This window comes from Bactrocera neohumeralis, chromosome 5 (assembly GCF_024586455.1).
Source record: "Bactrocera neohumeralis isolate Rockhampton chromosome 5, APGP_CSIRO_Bneo_wtdbg2-racon-allhic-juicebox.fasta_v2, whole genome shotgun sequence".
In the NCBI taxonomy this organism is placed as follows: Eukaryota; Metazoa; Arthropoda; class Insecta; order Diptera; family Tephritidae; genus Bactrocera; species Bactrocera neohumeralis.
Genome location: NC_065922.1, coordinates 41,917,244 through 41,934,449, shown reverse-complemented (window position 1 = coordinate 41,934,449; position 17,206 = coordinate 41,917,244). Strand labels below are relative to the sequence as shown.

General features: G+C 36.6%; 2 protein-coding genes across 2 annotated transcripts in view; both read right to left on the bottom strand.

Annotated features, from left to right (window-relative positions):
* LOC126759960 (uncharacterized) overlaps positions 1-17,206 on the bottom strand; it is a 410,786-nt gene that overhangs the window by 62,138 nt on the left and 331,442 nt on the right. The gene's annotated exons all lie outside the window — the stretch shown is intronic.
* LOC126759997 (scoloptoxin SSD14) overlaps positions 1-17,206 on the bottom strand; it is a 45,580-nt gene that overhangs the window by 10,677 nt on the left and 17,697 nt on the right. The gene's annotated exons all lie outside the window — the stretch shown is intronic.

Below are 17,206 nucleotides of genomic sequence, written 5' to 3'. Positions count from 1 at the left end.
AGAAAATTAATTTCAAATAAAAGTTTATCAAAAGATGCACCGCTTCAATCTCATTTGTTCAATATGTCCATGTAGGCGCACAGTTCACACACAATCACAATTGCTCTCTACACACCGCGAGTCTAATGCCAACTGATTGCAATGCCGACCATAATATAGCGCTAAGCTTTCGCAAATATACAAGCACGCACCGACCAATACACACGCAAGCCATACCTTGCTTTCGCTCTCTCACTCTCTCTCTGAAATGTGAAAAAGGAAAACGTAGACGCCAAATTTTTGTTCCTGACATATGCTCTTATCCTTGCTGACGCGCAGTTTAGTGACGACACAGTACACGACACGCCATCCTTCCAGCTTGTGAGGGCTGGCAGGAGCAATAATTACCACACACAACACACACACTGCATGAAATCGAGAGTGAGTACTTGATGAAAGTCGGGTAGAATATGAATGTAAGTCAACAGGCAAGCGTTAGATTGGCGTCGTGACGTTAAAAAGTGAACTCCCTACCCATTAACTTACCCCATCTCCTCAATAGTGCAGAGCCGGGGAGCTTCACATGCATGTCATCTATTTGTACTACAAGCATGTACTACTTATATATGCTCATATACATAGATGTACGCTCGTATGAGCGTCAATTACCAAGTTGCTTGTATGGGGGTTCCCACTTAGCTACTGTGTTAGCATGTCACAAATCGGCTCAATCGAACGCCGCGCGTGAATGGTCAGCGGGTCAACAGACCCAGCCCACAGAATTCCGTTGAAAAACAACATGCAATTTATTAGAGTGGGTCACGTCGCGTATTTGGGTCACGTGGTTTTTGCAACTGCAGGCGCCTCCAACCTTCCGCTTCCTTACGGCTTTACCCGACTAACGGTAGCACTTCCGACAGCACTTAATGCTTTCAGCGCGCGTAGTGCTTTGTTGTGTATTGGGCCGTGGCGAAAGTGCAAGGACCTGCAGCGCTACATGGATCACCACACATACATCTGTATGTGTGTAGTTATACATAGACATTGCCTTCGCAAGTGGCATTAATTAAGTTAGAAAATCTTTATTGGAATACAGTATTCCTTGCAATTTGCAGGTGCGACTAGTAGTGCAAACCAGCAGATTTCATCAACAGATTGCAACTGAGGTTGTCGCATGCACGGCGCCCATATGTGGGTCAAATTGCATAGGAAGTGCCAGTGATTATGTTATGACTGAGTGTCGGGACACGGAAAACTGTTTGCATGTCGATTAACGGAAACAATTACTGGATTGGAGCACAGACATGAAATGTTAAAATTGAGTCCACATTTAAATGACCGCCTTTGAGTTTGTTAAAAAAATAGCTAAAGCGTTTATAAAAAGTGGGTTCAAACTGCATAGTTCGAATGGGAACAGACAGGGCCATATCAAGAAAGACTTATTAACATTCGGCTGGCAATAAGTGTCATAAAAAATATAAGAGTCCTTGGATTCTGTATACGGTGCTTCTTCTCCATCGTTGGTGACTTTTAATCTAACAAAAATTGGTGTGATGAGTTTCGATGATATCCTCAGTAAATGACTACCGCGATCCAGCATAATATAGCGGACACGAGAAAGCTTTCGACCCGATGGGTAATGCGTTTGCTCAATTCAGACAACAATTGCATTCGTGAGGCCACTTCACAGCATTTTATTCGGTTAAAGCGCAGTACGAAGGACACTCTTCCTCGGACAAAACATACATATATTCACTCGAGACTAAAGAATAGTTGAAACAAATGTTAGATCAAAATTAAGTTCAGATATTTGTTTGAGTATACCGAAAATGGATGAAACCAGTGTTAGACAATAGTCAAGCTCCATATCTATCATTTTGTGATTCCTTCTCCTCCGTGTAGTTTTTTATCTCATAATCAATATATTATACTTTGAGTTATAGTTTTGTCAACATCTGAAAGTTATTTTCCCGTCTTTGATCCGAGCAAATTTCGTTGGTATGTAAATTGTTAGGTACCCTAAACTTCTTGAACATATTCTAATGACGAGATTATAAGTTTAAATTATGTTATTAAGGTTATCAATATAGAGAACATTGAATATTGGTATGGAATAGAGCTCCTCGCAGAGAAAGTCCACAAATTCGGTAAATATTTTTAATACTCTCGCAACATGTAGTTCAAGAGTACAACAGCTTTGTTCAACTAACGGTTGTAAAACTAATCGAGATAGATATAGAGTTATGTATACATACATATATGTATAAATAATCAGGATGACGAGACGAGTTGAAACCTGATGACTGTCTGTCTGTACGTCTGTTCATCTGTATGTCCAAGCGCCATCTTGAGTAAAATGATATATCTTGATAAAGTTTGGCGCGCATATTTCACGGAACATTGATTACAGACGGGGGAATCGGACCATTGCCAGACTCACAAAACGTTATTAGTCGATTTTGTATCACGAGTCGCCTTAAGGAGGGACATCTGTGCTTTGAAAATGTTCTAAAAGTGTTTATATAGTATACTGTTGGATGAAACCATACAGTGGCGAACGAAGGAAAAAAATTTGGGGGGGGTTTTAGGTAAAAAGACAATGTTTCATTATTTTATTCACAAATTGAAGTCTAATCTTCTTTTATTTTGGGCCATAACATTTAAAATCTCTTCCTCCGTCACGTTTATATCTCTATGGATATTCAAGAGAGCCATTCCGTTCAGGCGTGCTTCTCCAGTTTTATTTCTTAAATGTGTTTTAAGCCTGCGAAGTGAGGAAAACGAGCGTTCACTTGAAGCGACAGATATAGGGAATTGTTGCTCCAATCTTTAAAAACGATGCACTAAAAAAGTTTTGGATCTCTTTGTTTGATTTAACCAGTTCCTGAAAATATATTCAAAATTTTAGTTAGAAAATATAATCTGAAGAAAACATTTTTAACGTTTTCCACATTCTAAATTCAGCAAATGAAAAACAAATAATAAGTAAAGTTGTGAATCCAATTCAGACCAGTTTTTTCTGGTTGTTTTTATTAAAAATATAGACATTTTAGTTAAGACACTCAAGTATTTTTTTGCAAATAGCATAATTTTTTTTAATTTAAATTTATTTCACAACAGTTTGCTCATGGAACGAAAACTGAAAGTCATAATAAATGAGTTTTCATTTTTCCTTTATTATGATTAACAATAAACTCTAAAAAAATAATAGAAACCTTATTGTTGACTTTTCAGTTCCGAACTAATTTTCAAAAAGAAGTCCATTTTCGTCTCACAATTCCCCTTAAATCTAAAAAAAATCCAGTTCAGTAGCCACATAGTTATAAGGCAAGCTCATTACTTTGAAGCCAATTAAAAAAATGTCTCTGTCCAGTTTATATTTTTCTGGGTTTTTTAATTGGCCTACATTCCCACAACTTTTTAATACTCGCAGATACAATAGGTTTGTGTTTAACATTTTCATAGTTTCAAAAAATTAATTCTATCAGCAGAAAAGTATCAAAATAGACCGTTTGTGAACAAAAAAGTATCAAATCACAAAATTTAGAAAAAAAGTATCAAAAAAGATACAATTGTATCAAAACGGCAACGCTGTTAGTGACTAATGTATTCATTTATTTTACATATTCATACATTGTCGGCAGAAAGATTGCTTTGAAAACAACAAATTACAATTTTTCAAATGACTATGTAGAATTAAATTCTATTAAAATTACTTTGGGGGGTTTGACACCCCAAAACCTGCGTTCGCCCCTGAAACCATATCTTCAGAACGGCTTGGCTATTAAAAACCACGCCCACTTCACAAATAACACAATTTTAAGTTCCACCTAATACTTTCACTTTACAGTATGCAAAACTGGCACCTATGAATATATTGGGATAAAACTTTGCACAAAACTTAATTGACAAAAATGGGTTGTAACTTTTCTATTCCCCATGTATCGGATATGGCTGACTATGATTGACTTTTTGCCGAATATATCAGTCACTCTTTAAATATATTACTGAAACTTGGACATAATCTTTTGCAGATATTAATAAATATACCCTTGCATCTAAAATGGATAAAATTCTTATTTTTATATAAAGCCTTTCGACTTTATATCGCCTGTCGGACAATATGTGAGTTATATTCATGAAATGCAGAGGGCGTAAGTTTATAATAACAGTGTGTCTTTGTGTCAAAAATAGATAAAATCGGTTCAGTGTCTCCCCTAATGCACATATAATATATACAATAAGAATTTTGAAACTTCCGGTTCACTTTAAACCATATACTACATCGGTCAGTCTGTGAGGTTAAATACTACGCTTAGACTCGTTTATATTGGTCAATGTGTTATATTATTTAGTAGAATTAAGTGAACGTATAACACCGAATACACTTTAGTTTAACGGAGAACGTTTGATTTCCATAACCGCCAGTTCGGTGGGATTTGTGAACGTATGCGCTCCCAAGTGTTTGACCTCGCAAACGCAGGGCAGTCAAGACGGAAGTGTTGAGTTGTTTCCACTTCATCTTCTTCCAAGCTCCCACAAAGCCTATCTAGTAGTAGAACACAAGAGTATAAGTGAGAACCGACCCGCTTCCATTCTACTGATAGCGGTTACAGAGTGCCTTTTCCTGCGTTTCAGATGTGGCCTAGCACCCATACTAGTCTTATAACAACGACACTCCATGCTATTGATAGCGAGGCGAGGCACTCTTTGACTAACCCTGAACGCATTGTTAATAGGTTTAAGTCTAGTATCGCCGCCCTGGAGGCTGCACTCCGGAGCAGTAAATCTACTGCTATCTTAATGGCTGCAACATCGGCTTGGAAAACACTGCAATAGTCAGGAAGTCGGAAGCTAGAGTTGATAGAGAGCTCTTTACAGTATACCTCTTCACCAACTTTCCTCCCAAGTTTCGACCCATCCGTAAAGAAGTTCACTGCCCCTCTCCTCCAACGGCTTCTTCCCACCCACAACTCTCGCCTTTATATGAGGAGAGAAGGAGCCGCCAGAGTTCGGTTTGGCGGCTCCATGATCCAAGTGATCCGGTATAAAGTCAAAGTGTGTGAGGATTTTCGAGTGTTAAGAGACGTGTTCTTTGAGGAACCCAGATTATCTGAGTCTGGTACCAAGCCATACACCTTCCGACGATATCTACGGGCACTATGTGCAAGATGGCGTTAACGTGCCATGGTTGTAGTGGACCTTAGTGCACCACACATGCTGACGAAGGTTCTCGAGTTTCTTTGCAAGTGTGTTCTTTTCTATTCGGCCTTCATGAAAGCATCCTATCCTGGATGAACCATAGATATTTCCCTAGATCCACCGGTTACAGACGAATGTCTGCCATTTGCGGCAGGGGCGCGACCCGAATCTTGTATCTTCTAATAAATACAACCATTTCGGTTTTATTTGTGCTGATGGCGACACCAATACCGAATGCCCAATTTGTTATGACGCTGAGAAACCCTTGCGTCAATTGGAACACGGTACTCGGAAACTTTCCTTTGATCTTAAGTGCTACATCATCTATATAAGCAGTCACTGGACAGCCACGATCTTTAAGTTTTTTAAGCAGGTCGTTAACGACCAGGATTCATAGAAGAAGGGAGATAACTCCGTTTTAGACTTACTTTAAAGTGTTTATGTCGGTCTGTATGAGGGAAATTGTAATGAAATTATGTGGATATTTTTTCTTTAAAGTAATGCGGGTTGGCTCAGAATATATATCGATGTCTTGCTATAATCCTCATATCCCTAATATACTGATTTCCGATACTCTGGTGGATGCTTTCTTCCTATACCCCATATATTAAATTTAGTATTTTTGGTTGTACCAAATTCACATATCTTCCATTTGTGGTTAACTTGAATGAGAATTGAAATGCTGTAATGAAACTAAGAATAATATACCAAATATATTTGAAATCCATTCTTATATTGACTGCAATATTTTATAGTTTTCAGTCGATTAATTATTTTTCCATCATCCCATAAACAAAAGTTTTGCCAATAGTTTTTACCAATAATAAATCTCGCAATGACAAGCAACGCCTCCGTAAATGTTTCACTTCTCACAACACACCATTATTTCCGCTCCGTTCAAGGTAAGCGATATTCAATACATATTTCAAATATTGACGTCATAAAGAAAACATTAGCGCAATAACTGCTTGGTATATATATATGGTACTCTATGGCTTATGGATCCATAACGAAAATAGTTTTTGTAAATCACGCACACGAAATAATTTTCCATATATTTAAAGGTGTGGCAACAAGTAGGCAATTAGAGGAAATAATGTTTTTGCTATGTACATATATATTGTATATATAACATATACATGCATACATATAAATATATGCCTACGTGTGTTCAATTGGAAATGAATACAAAAATTGCCGTTCAATGATGTTTATTAAACAATTGAATAAAGCTTTCTTTACGATTAATCGTTTACTGACACGATCGTCGATCGAGAGTAAATTACCACCTGTGCCTCTCTGCTTCAAATACTGACAGTTACTTGGCATTTGTTCGCCTGTCAATTTCTTTCTAAGTCAGCTGGCGCCCGTCAAGGGGTTAATATGCAATAACAACGCTCTGATGAACTACGTGATCATTAAGCCAACAACAACATGTACAATTAAAAATAAGCAAATAAGCGCTTGCATTGACTGTAAAAGTCCAAACTAGCCACCATAACAATTACAGCAACAGCTATTAATTGACACGACCACAACCAGGCAGAGGCAGTTCGGTTAGGCATGGCGTCTTGCATGTCAATAATGAGTGGACAATATGGCAACGTTGAATTCGTTAATGCTGCGCTTATGCTTTTGAAAGTGGTCGAGTGTGTGTTGCAAGCACTGTACTACACAGCACTTACAGTTGTTTTGCGATTGTCTCATTCAACAAGCATTTATGCCTCAACATATACGGTGGCTCGTGCAGTAATAGATTGGAGCAATGTAGCACCTGTTCTTGGTTTCCCGCTTTTTAATTTCTTTTTACTCGCCATATATGCTGTTAATGCAATAAAAATTCAAATGTTCAATTTGGCAGCGTTCCAAATGAGTACTGAAATATGCAAATGAAGCGACAACTTTTTACTTTTGTTGTAAGTTATTGAACACAAAGTATATTTGTTATTAAAATAATTCGTATAAGCTGTGCCATGTGGACGTGACATGTGCCTCCTTGCCACCAAGTGCCACCCATTGCTATAAATCATCACGGTTTATATATTTTAATTCAAATTGCTGTGCTATTATTGATCGCTCGTAGAAGTTACGCGCAGCAAACTTCAGTTAATTTCTTTAGCAAACTAAAAAGTGATTTTTGCTTCCCACACACTCTCAACTTTCCCTGCTTTACTACCGCCAAAGTTTGATTGACCACTAAATTTATTAGCATTTATCGAGGTCTAATAAAACAGTTACAAAATTATATATTTTCTAACCCGTAATGTACTGTTGAGTTATTTGTGTCGTTTCCTACTTTGAAAGTATGACTGAAAATACATATGCATACATACATACATATATATATACAAGCATTATATAAATCTTTGAAAAAAGTATGTGATTATATATTTATACCCTGAACAGGGCATATTAAGTTTGTCACGATGTTTGTAACACCCAGAAAGAAGCGTCGGAGACCCTATAAAGTATATATATAAATGATCAGTATGTTGAGCTGAGTCGATTTAACCATGTCCGTCTGTCTGTCTGTCCGTCCGTCAGTCCGTCCGTCTGTATATATACAAACTAGTCCCTCAGTTTTTAAGATATCCTTTTGAAATTTCGCCAACGTCATTTGCTCTTCAAGAAGCTGCTCATTTGTCGGAACGGCCGATATCGGACCACTATAACATATAGCTGCCATATAAACTGAACGATCGGAATCAAGTTCTTGTATGGAACACTTTCACATTTGACAATGTATCTTCACCAAATTTGGTATATATTATTTTCTAAGGCAACAATGTAATCTCCGAAGAAATTAGTCAGATCGGTTAACTATAGCATATAGCTACCATACAAACTGAACACATAGTTACTAAAAGAAATGCACCTGTGAAGGGTATATTAGCTTCGGTGCAGCCGAAGTTAACGTTTTTTCTGGTTTTTACTACAGAATTCGCTAAATGAAGCTTTGATAACTTCTCAGTAGATAAATATAGGCACATACATACATACATATGCATATGTGGGTAAATTTTTTCTATGTAAACGGGAAATTTCATATCTGAAACTTTTTGATTATGGTGTGTAATAAGATCGGGTTTTCTTGCTCTTCCAAATCCTTTGCACGGTTTCCACCGACATGCACGAATTGTGATAGGAAAAGTACACCAAATTCCTAGTTAAGGCTTAGCAAAATAAATCCAATTATGTTCATGTTACACACACACACATACATCTTGCTGATATTTCTGTAATGGGTCGCTCTCGTGCTCTGAGTATAGGATTTGTACATTTCGGGGTATCATGCAATCCTGCAAGAGCAAAAGAGAATGTATTTATGTATATAGGCAATCACTGTTTCCATACAAAATGCGAATACAGAGTTTGTCTGAAAAGTAATAGGACTGATTTTCTCTCGCCGCGACTGTACTTCGGAGCGTGCGTGCACCAACTAGATTCGGCAGAGCGCGCTCCTGTCGCTTATATATATGATCAAGCAGGCTTACTCAGATGTTGCTTTAGCAAGAAGTAGTGTGTTTCGGTGGCACCAGGCCTTTTTGGAGGGCTCTCGCCCATAAAAAGGATGAATAAGCAAATCCAAAGTGAAAACGATGCTCATTGTCTTTTTTGACATCAAAGGCATCGTCCACCATGAATTTGTTCCTCCTGGACAAACCGTCAACGCCAAGTTTTACGTGGAAGTCCTCAAGAGACTCAAACGAAGGGTCAATCGGGTCCGACAAGACATCGCAGCTGATTGGAAGTTGTACAACGACAACACCCCGGCTCACATCGCCTTTCTTGTGAACAGCTACCTAACCAAGGTCGGCATCCTAACGCTTCCGCAGTCGTCCTACAGCCCAGATGTGGCCCCCGGACTTTTTGGTTTCCTTGTCTGAAAAGACGGATAAAAGACAAGCAGTTTGAGATGACAGAGGGGATACAAGCAGCATACAGCTCGGCTCTCAAGACTATTCCGGAAAATGCCTTCCGGGCATCAACGCAGAAGGAGCCTATTTCGATTTTTTTTTTAAATTGTAGCGATTGGTTCAATAAATTTTATTAAATCGACTCAGCCCTATTACTTTGCGGATAAATTCTCTAGTTTCATTCGACGTTGAAGTAATGTTGTTAAAGTGGTCTTTCGATTCGTAAAATTGCTGGTTAAATAAAGTTAGTCTATAAGAAAACGATGTAATGAAGTTGGTTTCTCGAACATGGCATAAGGCAAATAGTGCGACGACTCACTAAAGCGGATAATAAAATAAAGAAGGAGGCTGTAATCGCCACAAATAAACCTGCCAGCGAATGGACCGCTCGGAGAGCTCTTTGAAGAATTGGTTTTTTTTGGCCGCCTTTAAACAGAAGAAACCTGCTCTGTCTAATAAAAATATTAAGGCACGTCTAAAGTTTTGTAAGGAACAAAAAAACTGGTCCGTGGAAGCGGTTATCTGATCGAATGAAACGAATTGCTTCCAATCGGATGGCAAACAGTACTTCTGGCGTCGTTCAAGGTTTTAATTTCAACGAAAAAAGTCAAATTTATCGGACTTTGTGAAACGAAAGAAAAAAGGCAACGTTTTTCAACAGGATAACGATTCGAAACACACTGCCAAAACTTTTACTCGCTGGCTCCAAAGTGAACAATTTCAACTCATCCAATAGCCAGTACAAAGCCCCGACTTTAACGCGATTGAAATTTGTGGGCTACTGTGAAGATGATTGTGCAATTACCAAACAGCGCCGAGCAATATGTATGAGCTATGGAGTAGAGTACAAACCAAATGGAGAAGCATACTGAAGGAAATAATAGGAAATTTGTTTGAAAGTGTCCCTAGACTTCTAGAAAATGTAACTGAACACAAAGGTCTTTGGACCAAATATTAAATAATGCAATTTTAAGCCATTTTCATTTAAATTTTCAAAAAATAAGGCACACTAACCACTGTATTCCTCTTTGGACGCCAAGGAACCTATGAAAAATTTGATCAAGATACCTCAATTTTTACTTGGAAAGTCGGACAGTCTTAACGCCATTAGAATGACAAAATTGTGCAAAAGGATTTACTGAAGTTAGCTGAAGTCCTCTCTCGACGAACAAAAACCAAACTCTATAAGTCGCTCATAATTCCCGTCCTGCTATATGGTGCAGAGGCTTGGACGATGACATCAACTGATGAGTCGACGTTGAGAGTTTTCGAGAGAAAAGTTCTGCGAAAGATTTATGGTCCTTTGCGCATTGGCCACGGCGAATATCGCATTCGATGGAACGATGAGCTGTACGAGATATACGACGACATTGACATAGTTCAGCGAATTAAAAGACAGCGGCTACGCTGGCTAGGTCATGTCGCCCGAGCGGATGAAAACACTCCAGCTCTGAGAGTATTCGACGCAGTACCCGCCGGGGGAAGCAGAGGAAGAGGAAGACCTCCACTCCGTTGGAAGGAACAGGTGGAGAAGGACCTGGCCGCGCTTGGAATATCCAATTGGCGCACAGCGAAAAGAAGAAACGACTGGCGCGCTGTTGTTAACTCGGCTATAATCGCGTAAGCGGTGAAGTAGAAAATTGTTACTTTACAGCGCAAGTGGGTTAACTAAATATTTCATTTATTAATATAATTCCGATACTTCCTGGCTAACATTTCTCGCTTTGCTGTGTATCAGAATTATTAGTAGTAAGTTTTTTTGTTGATTCACTATAGAAATTATATTTCGCAAAAAATAACGTCTGTCTGATCTGGAGTATAAATTATTTTCATTGCAGCTTGTAACTTATGGTTTCATATTGTTAAGTGTAGCCACTGCAGTGTATCATATTTCATAAACACGAACGTATGTGCAATTAGTTTCATTTCCCACATGTAATTTCCAGAATAAATCAACAAACCACTCGCCTTTGATTTCGCGCAATTAAAACAATTAATCCATCAGCTCGACTGCTCAACTGTCCTACCTCAATTCACAACTCGTAACTCGATAACGACGCCGTCAGTGAACTTGCGTCGCGGCGGCACATCTGAGCGATAAAATACGAGTGCATACAAGGCACGAATATCACGCTCGTTTCGTTGAAATTTCACAGACATCATGATATTTAACGATTAAGTAAATATTATTGAAGTTTTCACGTATGATTTGCCTATTATCCGATAGCATGCAACAATTCAGACATTACATCTGCCAATTTTACAATTTTGGCGAGTGTGTGAGTATGTGTGTGCGTAGGTATGTATCTAAGAGCGCCATTAATTGCACTTTTATTGCTCAACTCAATTTTAGCACATATTCCATACTGAATATGGATGCGAGCACACACTTGCATATCACAGACACTTATACACATTCAACTACATACACATACAGACATATTGTTGCAAATGCGTCTATTTAATGAGCAAGAATTTCAATGACTTGCGCTATTTATGCCACCGTTTTTATTAGTGCTAGCAATGGCTTTTGTCTAAACTCTTGCGATGTGAACTTTTGAGACTTTATTAATTGGGTTGCACTTTTACACTTAAGTGTACAAAAGTGCATAGAAACACTTTATGTGTGTGTGTGTGTGTGTGTGTGTGCAAATGCCTCGTATTCGCATTATTGTTGCAAATTCACATTAAAGAACGGAACTGTGGCTGTATATCACGCAGCCCCACGCCTGTCACACAATGAGGTCAGAGTTTTTAAAACATCGAAATTAAATACAATTTGTTAACATACGTATTATGTATATATGTATGTATGTATGTACCATATATGCGGCGTAATGTGTGATAAATTTATCGGCGGCGTGATAAATTACTTTTTGCAAAATACGTTTTCGCTTTTGTTGGGAAGCCCAACTCGATATAATCTTCTATTTTGCAAATTACTTGCGCCCACTTTTCCTTTTTCGGCGTTGAAGGTTGAATACTGAAATTATTCATTTTCGTTAAGAAGTTCCACTTAAATATGCAAAGTTTATGAAGTTCTTGTTGACTTCGAATGGAAAGATGATGCAGAGTGATGTAGTTTGATAATTTAAATGGGGTATACGTTGTTTGTGAAACTCATATACTACTTTGATCAAATTGAAAGGTGAATTTTGTCCATTTTATCTTCTTCAAAGTAATCCCCCCTCCCGCTGCAATGCACTTATGCCAACGAATTTTCCAGTCATCATAGCACTTAGAAAAATCCACTTTGGCTGCATTTAACTCATATTCACCCACTTTTTTCCATTAATTGAGTCAATTAGCAAATCGATATATAAATTAAGCGGTTACATGGGTTTTTACGGCTTCAAAAACTGAAACGTATTGCCTTATTTCATGCTATATAATATAATTATTTTGGAGATATACCCTTAAAAAATTTTTCCATTAATTGAGTCAATTAGCAAATCGATATATAAATTAAGCGGTTACATGAGTTTTTACGGCTTCAAAAACTGAAACGTATTGTCGTGTTCATGCTATATAATATAATTATTTTGGAGATATAGCCTTAAAAAATTGTTTTCCATTAATTGAGTCAATTAGCAAATCGATATATAAATTAAGCGGTTACATGAGTTTTTACGGCTTCAAAAACTGAAATGTATTGTATTATTTCATTTTGCTTTATTATATTACATCGATATATATTTTGGAGATAGAATTTCCTTGAAAAGCCTTAAAAAATTTTTTTCCCATTAATTGAGTCAATTAGCAAATAGATATATAAATTAAGCGGTTACATGGGTTTTTACGGCTTCAAAAACTGAAACGATTGTCTTATTTCCTATATTATAATATAATTAACAAATTGATATACGTATAATTTTTATTTAAGGGATTACATGAAGGTTTTCACGGTTTCGAAAACAGAATTGTATTGTCTTATTTTATTCTATAACATCTCTAGAATATTTTCATAAATTCAAATTGGAGTAACAGTGTTGGAGATACAGGTTTGAAAAGTTTTTTAATTGAGTCAATTAGCAAATCGATATACGTATAATTTTTATTTAAGGGATTACATGAAGGTTTCCACGGTTTCGAAAACAGAATTGTATTGTCTTGTTTTATTCTATAACATCTCTAGAATATTTTCATAAATTCTGATGTTGGACCGAGCAATAGTTTTGGAGATACAAGCTTGAAAAGTTGCAAACTCGGGTCAGCTATATAGTCACACTCACTATAAGCGTTGTTCTCAAAACTGTGTTTCAAAACCGGTTGTCCAGATTTCTCGCGAACTGCTCAACCGATATTAATAAAATTTGACAAAGGTCGAGCTATAATTTACAAAGTCAATTAGAACCAATTAAAAAAAAAAAACATCGAGAAATTTTCATCAAGATTTGTACGTCTGCCAAAAATATAACTTTCACTTTTTTTGCTTTTTCTTCAACCAATATCTACAAGTAGTTTCTGATCTTAATTAAAATACTGTTTTTTTCTTTTGGTGACTCTGTAACAAGTTCTACTCTCAAAGCGTAGCCACCTATTTTCCAAGGGAATGCCGGAAATGACGCCATAATGGCCGAGTGTCGAATATCTTCCTTTGAAAACTTCATAAAATCTTTGTAAAATATGTGTCTTTGGATAATAAAATGTTTGAATAAAATATTTAATCTTTATGCGAAAATATTACACCTTAAATCAATCAATAATTTTAAAAGCCTCTTAATTGAGTAAATTAGATTTATACGTTTTATCCATTGCAACTCTGGAAATTAAGTTGAAAGGCGTTTCTTAAGTACATTCTAACAAGTTTGAATTTATATTAAAGTAATTATAATAAAAACATGAATCATACTTGCAAATGTGATCACTACTGGATTTATGTTAAATCCAAGAAAATAAAGGTAAAGATCATAAGACGATAGACATCCCATTAACTGTCTAAATTAGATAATTTATGGACACTACTGAATTAAATTAAAGCTGGTCTATGAGCGCGTAAGCGACGTCTATGTCAATAAAAAAAAAGAATACTCAATTAAATGGCCGTAAGTTTAGTTTTATAATGAATTAAAAATATGTATTGGCTTCAGACAACTTCTTAATTGAGTCAATTTATAAGCGTTTGTGTAGACAATTTGTCAATATATTATATTAAACATTATTTTCTCTTATGAGACATATCAGATATATTTTATAAGACTTTTATATTTTTAATTCGATTTCCTGTTATCCATTAAATTGAGCGACTAATGATGTTAAGTACTTTTTAATAATTTTTTTCAGTGTACAAAAAAAATCATATCCAATTGCTGATTTAATTCAACAGATTATTTCGTTTATTGTTGGCATCATAAAAAAGACATTTCATCTGCCATTTGGACGGAATGTGGTAGGGTGGCAGTGGAGGAAGCACATTTGCTATACCTCAGCAAGCTTTGGATCAACTGAAAAAAAATTAATGTGGCAGATAATTTAAATGTATTTGATATTAGCGACCTTCATAACAGTGCGGACAGTGCACAGTGAGCCAGCTGTAGCCAAAAATGGTTAAAATTAAATTTGTCGAAATGCATTTTAATGCAATTTAAAATGATCTCTGAATTTTTTTGAGTATTAGTTTTTTAGTTATTAGAGCCAGCTTTTCTTTCAGTTCATGGTGGCCTATTTAAAAATGTGCTCACATGAGAAAAGGCACTGACTGGTTCGTAGAGTCTACATATTTTCGTTTTCTTAGTTTATTAGGGACTAATATGAAGGTATAAACACTAAGGTGTCACCTATTTATAGCCAAATGAATATATAGTAACTGCAACGATTAGTTTGTTGGGTGAGTATTTGCACTTTTCACGATTCGGATGTATTCTTTCTAAATAAGAGAAACATCAACGTAAACTATTAGATGCTCACCAAACTTATCTTTCTGTAATATTTATTAATTGACGAAACGACTTTCCCTTCCAAGAGTTATTAGTTTTAAACCACTTCGGAGCGGCTGTCGAACACATTTCGTGGCTGATATACAATCGACAATAATACAATACAATATTTATAATAAAATTAACATACAGTCGATAACTCTGTACAGATATGGCGCTCTACAAATTCGAAAATGTTGCATTTTAACAGCAGACACTGTTGATAATGTTCCATAAGGGATTACATGGGTTTACGGGTTTTAAAAGATCGAATTTTTGCTATTAAATTCTACAACACATCTAGAATATTGTCCTAAATTTTTAAGTAGATTCGAGTAATAACTACGGAGATACAGCCTTGAGAATTTGTGCACTCGAGGCTAGCCAGGCTAAGTGCGCCACCTTTAAACGCGTTTTTCTCAAAACTGTGTTTTTGAAGTCGGTTGGCAAGATTTCTTGATAACTACTCAACCTATCTTCATGAAATTTTACACAGGTCTTTGATATACAATTCTTAAAGACTTGTACGACGGATTTTTTTCCGATTACAACTATTTGAAAAAAAAGATGTCGCGAAATTATCACTGAAATTTTCATTTGTTTGTAAAAATGTCTACCAAAAACCCCATTTTCAGTTTTTTCCTTCGTCCAAGTTCTAAGTTAAGGTTTTAACGGAAACATGTATTTTTTCACTTTAGATAATCCTGTAAGGAGTTATCTTGCCAACGCGGGCGCATCTTTTTTCTGAAGGGACACCGGAAATGGCGTCGCAAAGGGCGAGTTGAAAATATTATTTTCCAAAAATTTCAAAATTTCTTCGCTAATAGTGTATGTTTGTAACAGTAGAAAATTCTAATAAATTATTTAATATTTTATATGAGAAAAAAATCGTTGGAAAAATGCTGTTTTTTATCTGAGGAAACTCATGTAACCCCATAAAGGAATGTGGTAAATGGAATCGGTTTATACTTTTAAAAATGCCAAAATGAATTGTACGGATTCAAAATGTATATCTTGTTACTGTTATTGTATGTATAGTACAGTTGGATCTGTATAATATTATATTTATATTGTATTATATTTAAAAAATCTAATTTTGATTAATCTCCAAGCGTACGGTTGATAAAATCTTCGTAAGATCAGCGGAATAAGTCTAGTATTTATATATGTAATCGTATGTTGATATCTCTCCACTTTTACCACATATAGTATAACAGTAAGAAAAATTAAAATAAATGCCGCTTGTATTGGGAATGGTTTGAAGTGAGGCCTGTGCCCTACATGAACTGATTAACATAATTTCATAAGGATTTCTTGCCGTGATTTACATGGATGGATGCCACTAAACTTGCGTAGATATGTATGTACCCACACACACACAGCCCACTATCATTTACGTCAGAATATCTACATTGAGTGTCATTCAAAGTTACGCGAATCAGCGCACTTGCTGCAGTTCACCGCTGCAAGTCTAATCACAGCAACAAAAGAAGCTGCTATCAATCAGGCTTCATATACATGCGATTAAGTGTACATATATATATGTTAAACGTTGGTGATATATTCAAATTGTGTTGTTGTTGTAATTAATAAATAAACTTTGAGGTGCATATGGTCTGTTGTGGTGGGCGAACGCGTCGCCGCTGCGATAGTGCCGGTTCAACAAGTGCTCGTACACATTCAAACACTACTTATATGTATACACTTCGCCTACAACACACACACATGCACATTGAGGTGTAGGTAGTTGGTGTTCTTGTGCCACAGATAGGCGCGCGTTTAAAAATACATTATTTGTGTCTTACTGATGCTGTTACATGGCCAAGTAGCAGTCGAACACACATTTGAACAAACAGTGGCACAAAAACGTTCACTAAATAGACGCGCACATACACACATATGGACCGTGGACACAAACATAAGGTGATATTTGACAGATTAAATGAAACACGCACAGACACAAACGATTGATAAATGCAGAATGTCGAAGCAGTCGCTGTAACTGCGAGTTCACGTCCAAATTGCAGAGGTGTATTGAGGCGACGACGCCTGCGTTAGGCCCACGTACGCGCGTCTAGGCTAGGTGACTTGTCAGAGTCACCGGATAGAACGACTGACTGGCAAACGGACTGAAGCGTACGACCGAATCTAATTTATATTGAATGTAATTGTCGCTTTTCGGTGGAGTGGATG